Below are 11,747 nucleotides of genomic sequence, written 5' to 3'. Positions count from 1 at the left end.
AGGTGGAAGCCACCTAAGTGACCATCCGTGGACGCTCGAGCCGATAAACCAAGTGTGGTGTGTCCGTGCGGTGGAATGTTCCTCAGCCCTAAAAAGGAAGGGCATCCTGGCACCTGCAGCACCTTGGATGGAGCTTGGAGACACTGTGCTCAGTGAGGTAAGCCGGTCGTGGAAAGACACATTCCGGATGATTCCACTTTACATGAGGTCTCCAGACGAGTCAAACTCCTAGAAACAGAAAGGAGACGGTGGCTGCCGAGGGCTGGGGGCGGGGGAGGGCGGAATGGGGAGTGTTCCCCTCGGTCAGTTTCCGTTTCGCAAGATGAAGATTATGGAGATGGACGGTGGTGGTGGTTGCACAACATTATGAATGTGTCTAGTACCACTGAACTGTATACTTAGAAATGGCTGAGAGAGTAATTTTATGAGACGTGTATTTTACTACAATTAAAAAAAAGTTTGACCCAATTTGCTCAGGTCCCTTCACTGGCAGGCGTGAGAGGAAGAATTCAGACCCGGGTCTGAGTGGCTTCCCCACCAGCAACTCCCCACCAGAAACCTCCTGGCCAGGTGCCCGTTGAGTGGGTAAAATTCAGGGGGAGAGGGTGGCTTCCAGAAAGAGCCGAATGCTTTACTGGGGGAAGACTCAGAAGGCAACCTGGAAGAGAGGAGGAATCAGTGGGCATGGAGTCAGGAGAACGGGGTGCCAGGTGACTTCTGCTGTGTGAGCTTGGGCACACCACTCACCTTCTCTGGGCTTTGTGTCTCCACTCCTGCATGAGGGTTAGATTGGGAGGGCATCCGGGCCCTTCCAGCTTGAAGGTCTGGGGAGGGGAGAGATGGGAGGCCCAGGTCCGTTCTTAGGGCTCCAACAGGCCTGAGGGCCCTCCCCGACCAGGGACCCTTGCTGGGCGCTGGGAACGGTCTTCTTCCTCGAGCATCTTCTGTGCACCAAGCTCTGTTCTGGGCCGGGTCCCAACATCGTCTTAGGGAGGACAGGCAATAGACAAGCAAACAAACAGGAATAGATCCTGCGAAGAAGGGCAGACCGCTATCGGGTAGGGTTTTTCAGAGGCCGGTCAGTGGAGTTCTTGGTAGAGAGGAAGGCTTCACTCTTCCTTCACAGGCCCCAGAAGGGCATCCTGGAGGAGGTGGCATTTGGGTCAGGCCTGGAGCCTGGTTCCACAAGCCCCTGTGGAGCACAGACATCAGCTGGGCGTGAGGGGCTGGAGATAAAGAGACTTGTGGGGACGACAGACAGGGCAGCTAACGCATCGCAGTACCAGGGGTGGGGGGGTGGGGAGGAGACGGGGACAGCAGGGCACCTCTCGGGAGATTTGCCCAGAGAAGAGGACACATGAGCTAGACTTGGGAGGACGAGTGAGTTCATCAGAGCCGAGAAGCACACCAGGCTTGGGGAACAGCACGTGTGAAGGCCGGAGGACCCACAGCAGAGGCACCACGCAGGGTGTGGTGTTGAAAGGCAGCACTCGCCCGGAGCTTCGTATGCTGGGTGACCCTGCTTCAGGTGACTCACTTCTCTGGGCCTCGGTTTACCCGTTTGCACAATGAATGGGAGTACTTTTGAGAATGCAGCGAGGTGATGTAGGGACAGAGCAGAAGCTCGATGGCATGGGTTTTCTTTCTTGTTCCTCTCCATACTGCCAGATCATAGTGTATCAGGGGAACGGGGCGTGAAGGGCCAATTTGCTGAATTTGCTCCATTCGGCTCCTGCCAAAACCCCTTCACTTACATTGGCTGCCCACCCCTCTGAGTAGAGAATCATCTTCTGGGAGCCCCACATCCCCACGTGGAGCCTACCAGCCCCAACCTCCAAAATCTCCCCCCATTAGAAGCACTATCCTGGATGTCATGCTTTTGGGGACCTTCTTTCTTACACAGCAAGTGATGGCTAAGGGTGAGCGGAGTTCCTGCTCAAGGTGAGGGCTGGACCCAGATCCTGTCCATTTACCTCCAGGGGGATGCCACTCAGCTGTGGAAGTCCCAAGCTCTGGAGAGGCAGTAGAGAGGGTGCCTCTGGTCAGGAGAGGCAGGGCAGGTGGCGTTCCTGCCATGGATTCTCCTGGTCTGAGCCAAAAGGCATGGGTCAGTCGGTAAAGCGTCTGCCTTTAGCTCAGGTCATGATCCCAGGGTTCTGGGATCGAGCCCCTCGTTGGGCTCTCTGCTCGGCGAGGAGTCTGCTTCTCCCTCTGCTTGCCGATCCCCGCAACTAGTGCTCTCTCAAATAAATAAATAAAATTAATTTTAAAAAAGGGCCTTAGCAAGAAAAGAATTTCTTTCTTTCTTTTTTTAATGTATTTATTTATGGGGGGGGAGGCGCAGAGGGAAAGAGAAACCCAAGCAGACTCTGGGCTCAGGGCAGAGCCGGATGCAGGGTCGTGAGATCACCACCCGAGCTGATACCAAGAGACAGAAGCTCAACCGACCACGCCACCCAGGCGCCCCAGGAGAGGAACTTTGCCCGAGGCCCTGCAACTGCCAAGTGGCCGAGTCACCCAGTCCAACTTCTCCACGTTGGCTCTGAGAAGCCAAGCCACTTGCCTCTGTGCCATGAGCATACCTGATGTACCTTCTCACTTCTTTCTGGAAGATGCTAGCTTCCTCCAAGGATACTTAAGCATTGTCATCAGACTATGACATAATTATGGCATACAAACATTAATATCCATTTTAATAAGTATCAATTATATTCATTTTCCCTATAAACACTATAGCATCACGAGCTGTTAGTAACAATTCTTAGGAATGACCCAAACAGAGCTGTAAATCTTTGGCATCCTCTGGTCTTTATTTAGTCGTTCAACAAATCCTTATTTGAGCACCTGCTGTGTGCGAGGCCTGGTTTTAGGGGCGGGGGATACAGCAGCGCACAATGCAGACAGAGCCCTGCCTGCCCTCCTGGGACTTACAGTTAGAGCAGCGGAGCGAGCCAGAGACAAATAATCATGCAAGGAAGCATGCGATGCTTAGTGCTAGGAAGAAAACCCAGGTAACACAGGGGTTGTGCTATTTATGACCATGGAAGATTCCTAGGGACATAATACAATGGATTGCACAGTGGACCCAAAAGATAGATCCAGGGATGCCTGGGTGGCTCAGTTGGTTAAGCGCCTGCCTTCAGCGCAGGTCATGATCCCAGGATCCTGGGATCGAGTCCCACGTCGAGCTCACTGCTCAGCAGGGAGCTTCTTCTCCCTCTGTCTGCTGCTCCCCCTGCTTGTGCTCTTTCTCTCTCTCTTTCTTTGTGTCAAATAAATGAACAAAATCTTAAAAAAAAAAAAAAAAAGATATGTCCACCAAGAATCTCTGAATGTGACTGTATCTGGAAAAAGGTCTTTGCCAATGTAATTAAGTGACAGATCTTGAGATGAGTTCATTCTGGATTTATCCAGGTGGGTCTTAATTCTGATGAATAGTGTCCTTTTTTTTTTTTTTTTTTTTTTTAAAGATTTTATGTATTTATTTGTCAGAGAGGGAAAGAGAGAGAGAGGGAGAGGGAGAGAGCACACAAGCAGGGACCCTGGGACCATGACCTGAGCCGAAGGCAGGTGCTTAACCAACTGAGCATCCCAAATAGTGTCCTTATAAGAAAAGAAGACGAATACCCATAGAAGGCCACGTGAACGCCCCAGTGACCACGGAGGCAGAGAGATTGGAGTGATGTGGCCACAAGCCAAGGAAAGTCTGGAACCAATAGAAGCTGGAAGAGACAAAGGATTCTCCCTTAGAGGCTTCGGAGGGAATGCGGTTCTGCTGACACCTTGATTTCAGACTTCCTGCCTCTGGAACTGTGAGAGAATAAATTTCTGTTGTTTTAAGCCCCCCAGTTTGTGGTACTTTGTTACCGCAGTCCCAGGAAACGAATATTCATAACTTCTGACCCACCTTGAACCCAGTGAGGAAGTAACCACATAGGTATGTGGGGGAAGAGTATGACAGGTAGAGGCAATTCAGGTGCAAAGGCCCTGAGGCTGACTGGGCAGACTTGGGGAAGAGCAAAAGCCAATGTGGCTACTGCAGGAGGCTTGGAGGTCTGTGAGAGCAGGTCAGAAGGAGCCTGTTTACCGGAGGGTTTAGGGTAGGAGGGAGACATGATCCGATGTGGTCCAAAATCAGACCGCTCTGGCCGCTGACATGAGTACAGACTGAGGAGGTGGGGGGGTGGAAGCCCACTTTGCATGCCCCCCAAAGTCACACTGGATTCCAAAAGCATTTTCAAGCTCACATGCTTTACGGAAGGTCTGGTGGGAAAACAAAAGGGGAAGTTACACAGCACACGCTGAGCAAACCCTGCCCTCCTTCCTCTTTAAAAAACTCAGCTCCTTTTTTCTTTTTAATTTTAATTTGCATCCCGAATCCTTTTAATAACAAGCTAGGATCTGGGGTTAGGTTTGTTTGTTTGTTTTTTTTTTAAGATTTTATTTATTTGACAGAGACACAGCGAGAGAGGGAACACAAGCAGGGGGAGTGGGAGAGGGAGAAGCAGGCTTCCCACTGAGCAGGGAGCCCGATGTGGGGCTCGATCCCAGGACCCCGGGATCATGACCTGAGCCGAAGGCAGACACTTAACGACTGAGCCACCCAGGTGCTCCTCGGTTTTGTGTGTTATATATATTCACTCTCTATTTGTAGCTTGTCTTTTTTACTTTCTTTGTTTTCAGATTTTTTTTAACATTTTAATTTTTATGTAGTTTATTACTCTGTATATGGTTTGCCATCTTTTTTTTTTTTTTTTAAGATTTTATTTATTTATTTGGCAGAGAGAGACACAGCGAGAGAGGGAACACAAGCAGGGGGAGTGGGAGAGGGAGAAGCAGGCTTCCCGCTGAGCAGGAAGCCCGATGCGGGGCTTGATCCCAGGACCCTGGGACCATGACCTGAGCTGAAGGCAGACGTTTAACGACTGAGCCACCCAGGCGCCTCTTGCCATCTTTTTATACTTTGTTTTTCATACCTTGTTAAGGTTTGCCCTTAACATCATAATGATAGTCCTTTTTATTTTACCTTAAAGTTATGCTGTTCACTTTTTTTAGTCTACCAGGAGTTTTTGGGTTTTTTTTAAGATTTTATTTATTTGAGAGAGAGAGATTGTGGGTGGGGGGGGGGTATGGGGTGGGGTGGGGTAGAGGGAAAAGCAGACTTCCTGCTGAGGAGGGAGCCTGATGTGGGACTCGATCCCAGGACCCTGAGATCATGACCTGAGCCAAAGGCAGACGCTTAACCGACTGAGCCACCCAGGTGCCCCTGGGGTTAGTTTTTGTAGCGGAGGCTGGCTGGGCCACCCCTGATGCACTCGAACTTCCAGCCCTTGGCTCTCATGTAGGATTTGGTGTGGCTGTGCAGGATTCCTGGGACTTTGCCGAAAGGCCTGAATAATTCTCAGCCCTCATGTGGACCAGAGAGCAAGATGGTGCCACAGCCCTTGGGGGACTCCAGGGCCAACTTCGAAGGCCAGAATCTTGCCCCCAGCTTTGAGGACGCTGCTCTGGGAGGGCCGCCCACTCGCAGCGTGCATGCCTTCCGTTTGGGCACCTTTTGGACATGCACCTCATTGGTTACCTTCCCTACAACTATAGCTGTTTCTCCCCTTGGCTAGGAAGAGCTTCATATTCCCCGTCATCTGGGAAAGGGCCAGAGGCCACCATCGGTGCAACCCACGAACACCCTCTTCAACACAACTTGGTTAAACGTGGAGTTAGTTTGGCCAGAAACCTGTTCAGCTTGACCAACAGTCCCAGGTAGATGTCCTGGCTCTTGGGCTCTTTGCACCTAACCTTTCCCTCCTACTAGTGGCCGATGTCGGCTCCCCTGATGGCCCCTCCTGTTCAGCCAGGTCTGGAAAGATCTCTCAGCTCCTTTTTGAATGCATTACCCATAGAGGCCACGGGTTCTCTCTCCAGTCAAAGTCCGCAGTAGCCAAACAAAGCCTTCTGCGAGCCCCAGGAAATGACATCGGCCTTCCTGAGGATCATAAGCCACATCATCTCCTATGGTTTAGATTTTGTGCCAGGGAGCAAGCATGTTACATAGATTATCCAACTCCCTCCAAAGTCACAACAACCTAGGAGGTGGATACTATTATCCTCATGTACTTTAGAGATAAGGAAGTTAAGTCTCAGAGCGGGGTGGGGGGGGTGGGGGGGGAGGGTGGGAGGGTAGGGAGGAACTTTGCCCAAAGGCTATGCAACTGACCAGTGGAGGAGCTAGTTCTCTGAACTTGGAGTTAACGGTAAATGTAAACTTGGGTGGGACTAGAGGTGGTGAAGTAGCAGTACGTATTCACGCAAGCATGACCTGGCAATAGCATCCACCTGCTACCCTTTTCATCAGGTCTTCACGGTGGCCTTGGGAGTGACCAAGTGCAGCCAGGAGACTCAACAGTGACCTGCCTGGTATTAGGAATTTCCAGGACCCTGGGGGAAATCCCAAAGTGATTGGGCCTTAGGCCTCCAGACTCCAACTGTGATCACAGCCCTCCCTGCCTCCTCCCCAGGGTGTGGCTTAATAAATGCCCTCTTTAGCCACCCTTCAATTCTGTTCCAGACTTTCAGGGTTGGAAGGCTCCTGGGATATCATCCTGTTCAGACCATACCAGGTACTTCAGTATCTCCTACAGGATCTTGGCTAAGTGATCAGGCCACGTACAAATACTCCCCTTGCAAGTTGCTCCTGAGAGGATCCATCCCATCTTGGGGCACCTCTGGCTGCTGGAAGCGGAAAGAACACTAGAAGAGGAGAGATGACCTGGCTCGTGTTGCTGGGCCCAGTGACCTTGGACAAGTTACTTCCTCTCTGAGCCTCAGTGTCCTCACCTGTAGAATGGGAACTTCTGAGGTGGTGGGTGAAGTTGAAATGAAACAATACAGGTGAAAGTTCTTTTTTTTTTTTTTTAAGATTTTATTTATTTATTTGAGAGAGAGAGCAGAGCCAAAGAGAGAGAGCACATGAACTGGGGGGAGGGGCAGAGGGAGAGGGAGAAGCAGGCTCCTCGCTGAGCAAGGAGTCTGATGTGGGGCCCAGCCCTGGGGCCCTGGATCATGACCTGAGCTGAAGGCAGACGCTCAACCGACTGAGCCACCCAGGCGCTCCACAGGTGAAAGTTCTTAGCACAATATCTGCACATCGTAGGTGCTCAGTAAGAGCATTCACTGCTAATAGTACAAATATGTTCGACCTTCCTGGAAGACGATTTGGGGTGTAATAAGAGTCCTAAACCCTCGTTCTCTGTGCAAGGCATGTATGTTAATACCCCTTTACAGATGAGGAAACAGGCGCAGTCGCCACCCAAAGTCAGACGGCCTGAGCCAGAGTCTGGCTCTTGACACTATATAAACTTGCAACTTCACATGAGTCTTGAAGTCAAGGGCATAGGGTCACCAAAGGGATTGTCCTCATTCTCTCCACTTCAGAGGTTCTGAGAATGCATACAAGCACGACAGCTTTGCAAGGAAGGAGGCAAGAGCCCCAAGCAGGGGCACAGCTTGCCCGGAGTCACCTAGCCAGCAAGACTCAGAACCCCAACTCCTCCTGTGTCATTGCTCCTTAGTCAGATGCTAACTCCTGAATGGTGGCCTCGCCTTGTGGACATTTTCCAACTAAGATCTGACCCGGCACTCATGAGACTTGAGACTCCGAACACCCCCAGAGCCAAGAGCTAGTCTTCCTCAGCCTCGAACTGACCGGAACATGAAGCACGTCATGTGAGCTCAATCCAGACTTGCTGAGTAGGTACATGAATTGCTCCACAGCGTTATCTGCCATAGATCCACATTTCCCGTCTGTACTGTGAATCAATTCCAAAGTCCTTGCTTGATCTGCACTCTGTTCACACTTTCACACACACATACACACACCCCATTTTTCCAAAGTCATCTGCCATGCCCAACCTGCTTTCGGTTTCTCGGTGCACGGTGACCTTTCCTGCCACAGGACCTTTGTATGTGCTATTCCTCTGCCTGGAACACTCTGCTGGGCCTCCCCTGCCCTCCTGACCATGAAGAACCTCATTCTTCCCATTCTTTAAGACTCAAACTGGATATCACTTCCTCAGCGAAGCCTTTTGCTGACTAAGCTAAAGTAGCTATAGCTAAGAAGAGCCTCCTATTTGCTGCTGCTTGCAACTTTTATCACAGTTAGTAATGGTATATTTCAACATTTTATAGTCCTCTCCAGCCTCAGATGGGAGGTTCCATGAAGCTATGTTGGCCTTATTTCCCAGTGCCTACGAACAGTCCGGCCCAGGGCCTGTCCCACTGCACTCAGGTTTGCTGATTGGATGGATGGAAGGAGAGAAGGGATGAAAGCTTGGGGTCCTGGTCATGGCACCAGCTGAACCATGGACCTGTGAGAATCACTTCAATTCTCTGAGGCTGAGTTTCCCAATCATTGAAACAACAACAAGAGCCCCTCCCTTCTCCAGATGGTCAAGTGAGGTAGTGTGTGTAATGTGCAAGGTCAAGAACATAGCAGGTGTCAGGGGTTAAACTGTGTCCCCCCAGAAAAAATATGTTGACATCCTAACCCCCAGCACCTCAGTGAACCTTTTCGGAAATAGGGTCTTTGCGGATGTAATTAGTTAAGATGAGGTCATCCTAGAGTAGGGTGGGTTCCTAATCCAATATGATTAGCATCCTTATAAGAAGAAAAGAGAAACAGGAGAGGGATGCCCTGTGCTATGTTTGCAGAGATTGGACTTACACATCTGTGAGCCATTAAGCGCTGGGGAGAGCTGCCAACAGCAGAGGTTGCAAGAGGCAAGAGAGAAGTCTCCAGAGGCTCCAGAGGGAGCACGCCCTGCTGACACCTTGAATTCAGACTTCCAGCTTCCATTGCTGTGAGTCAACACATTTCCGGTGTGTAAGCCAGCTCGTTTGGGGTACTTTTTACAGAAGTCCTAGGAAACGGATCCAGTAGATACTCAATAGATGTCAGGCCAGTGTGCCTTCCTTCCTTTTGTGCTCTCGGATAGTTAGGTCTCTGTTTATGGCCATGTAGTCTCCAGGAGTCAGTGCAGTCCTCAAAGGCTCTGTGTCCGATTCACCCTGGTCCCCAACATGCAGCACAGAGCTCGCCCACGAGTGCTTGTGAAGTGTGACTTGAACACATTAGCTCCTTGCATTGAGGGTTGGGAAGAGAAGGCCAGTTTCCTGTTGTTCTTGCCTGGCTGAGATCTGCCCCATGCTGTGCCCTGGGAAGCAAGGTGCAAGAACTTGTCCAGACTAAGACATGGGGGTAAATGGAGAGGATCTGGGTCCAGCCCAGGTTTCCCAGCGGGGGGACCTGCTTCTCTGCACAGCATTCTGTCCCATAATTTCTCAGGCCCTCCTGTTGGTATGGCAGCTGGGGAGCCTCTTCTGATGGAGAAGAGGGGATGACAGCCTTCCAGATCACGGCTCCAGGCCTTTAAGTATCACCTGGGTGGAACATCCCCTCCTACAAAAGGCCTGGCTGCCGACAAGCTGCTGGTAGGCTATATTCACAGTTTAATATCTTTTTTTTTTTTAAGATTTTATTTATTTATTTGACAGAGAGACACAGCCAGAGAGGGAACACAAGCAGGGGGAGTGGGAAAGGGAGAAGCAGGCTTCCTGTGGAGCAGGGAGCCTGACGCGGGGCTCGATCCCAGAACCCTGGGATCATGACCTGAGCCGAAGGCAGACGCTTAACGACTGAGCCACCCAGACGCCCCCACAGTTTAATATCTTGATTAAAAATCACCTCCAAGCCTTTTACATACCAATCACTCAGACACAGAGTCCTCTTGGGCGTGGAAGAGCAAACCAGGGCAGAGGAAGTCTCATGAATTGCTTCCTGTTATTAATGACAAGCCATCAGGGCTGAGGCAGGGAGATTGGGAGAGAGCTGTGGTCAATGTCTAGCCATCGGCTCCAGTAGCTAGACTTTGGCCTCGCTTCCCACTCAGACTTGCAAGGGGGGTGGATTCCCTAAGTGTCAGAATGGGATTCATATCCTGGGCAGGCGAATCAAGAGATTAGTGTTTGCTCCCCGAGGGTGCTCTGGTTGTTTCTATTTTGGAGATATGGAAGCCAGCTCAGAGAGGGGAAGTAACTCGTTCAAGGTTGCACAGCTGCTGGACTCACACCCAGCCTGACTGCCAATTCATTTCTGAAGCAGATTCAATAGGGCAGTGCATGAGGGCTCTAGCTCAGCAGTGGGGAGAGGGCAATGCCATAACATGGAAATGGGCGAGGGGGTACGGCTTGTGTGGGAAAGGCCACGAGTCAGCTGAGGACACGCTGGGCTAGAGGCCTCACCCAGCAAGGTGATCAAGTGCAGGAGACGAGTCTGGGGCCTCGGAGAAAGGTCCAGGTGCGGAGAGAGAGAGAGGTGTCCTTCTGTCTCCTTGTGAGTTCAGGCTGCAGAGTGGATGAAAGCACCCAGGAGCATGCTGAGTGGCAGGGATGAAGCAGTAGGGTGACAAGGGGTGGAGGAAGAGGGAGCCAGAGAAGGGTTTAGGATCAGGGCAGGAGCCAAGGGAAAAGGGTTGCATGTTTGCTGTGTGCCGGGGACTGGTCTGACCCTCTATGTGGATTTACTTATCCCCTCACTACAGCTCTCTGAGGTAGATACTGTTATAGTATGTCCATTTTACAGATGAGGAAACTGAGAGGCAAAATAGTTTCCCTATGTCAGCAAGCTAAGTGGTAGAGCCTGGGTTCAGCCCAGTGGTCCAGCCTGTGTACTTAGCCAGCATGCCACCCTGCCTATAAACTGATGGTCGCTGGTGATCCTGTTGAATTTTCTGTGAATTGGGGTGGAGGGGCAGGAGTGAGGATAAGGCCATTAGCCCTTGAAACAAGTTTGAAAAAAGATAACGAGACCAGACATTTACGTGGCATCTTTGAATCTACAGAGGACATCGTACCTCTGACTATGTTTGGCCCTAATATACCTGACAGATGAGCAGGACAGGGCCATTATCCCTCCACCATTTCATACACTAGGAAATGGAAGCCCTGTGAAGGTCAGTGAGGTACTCAAGGTCATACTGTGAGGCTGTGTCAAAGGCTTGACCTCAACTCTTTATTTATTTTATTTTATTTTTTTAAGGTTTTATTTAAGTAATTTCTACACCCAATGTGGGGCTTGAACTCACGACCCCGAGATCAAGAGTCGCACACTCCTCTGACTGAGCCAGCCAGGCGCCCCTTGACCTCAGTTCTTCAGATGCTGGAATGGCATTTACCACTCCTGAAGGGAATGCAGGGTTGCTGAGAGGAGAGGTGTCAGGAGGGGTGGTCAGCCTGGGGAGATGAAGGGAAAAAGCCAAGAAGGAGGGGGTTCATTGACTGCCTTGACTGGCAGCATCTGAGCTGAGATGACCAGTCAGAATCCTAAATGAGGGTGTTGGGCCTGTGGGGAGGCAATGGGGGAGCCTCTCCGGGGTTCTTATCTGGGCATCATTCATCTAAAAGCTGACTCAGGAAGGACTTTAATGGAAATGTGTTGCATAGTAGTGAGAGCAGGGCTACAATCAAATCCTGGTGCTTGCCACTTAGTAGCAGTGTGGCCAGGGGCAAGCCACGTAACCTGCCACTTAAGGAGCCACTAACCTGTCCAGAGTCCTCCACGTCTCTAACTGCAAGTGGGAATCACCTCCCCCTGCCGACTATGTTGGGGTTAGGACAACGTGAGTTGAGCACTTGGCTGGCAGCTGGGGTCAGTAAACAGGAGGAAGTATTTTGAGTGTTGGGTGGCAGCTGAG

The 11,747-nt window shown here is 50.9% G+C and overlaps 1 pseudogene; it reads right to left on the bottom strand.

Moving 5' to 3' along the window:
* Positions 1-5,272: 5,272 nt before the first annotated feature.
* On the bottom strand, positions 5,273-7,783 carry LOC118533023 (large ribosomal subunit protein eL18 pseudogene; annotated as a pseudogene).
* Positions 7,784-11,747: the final 3,964 nt, after the last annotated feature.

Source organism: Halichoerus grypus, chromosome 3 (genome assembly GCF_964656455.1).
Source record: "Halichoerus grypus chromosome 3, mHalGry1.hap1.1, whole genome shotgun sequence".
Lineage (NCBI taxonomy): Eukaryota > Metazoa > Chordata > Mammalia > Carnivora > Phocidae > Halichoerus > Halichoerus grypus.
The sequence above is the reverse complement of the archived record's forward strand: the minus strand, read 5'-3'. Positions and strand labels throughout refer to the sequence as shown.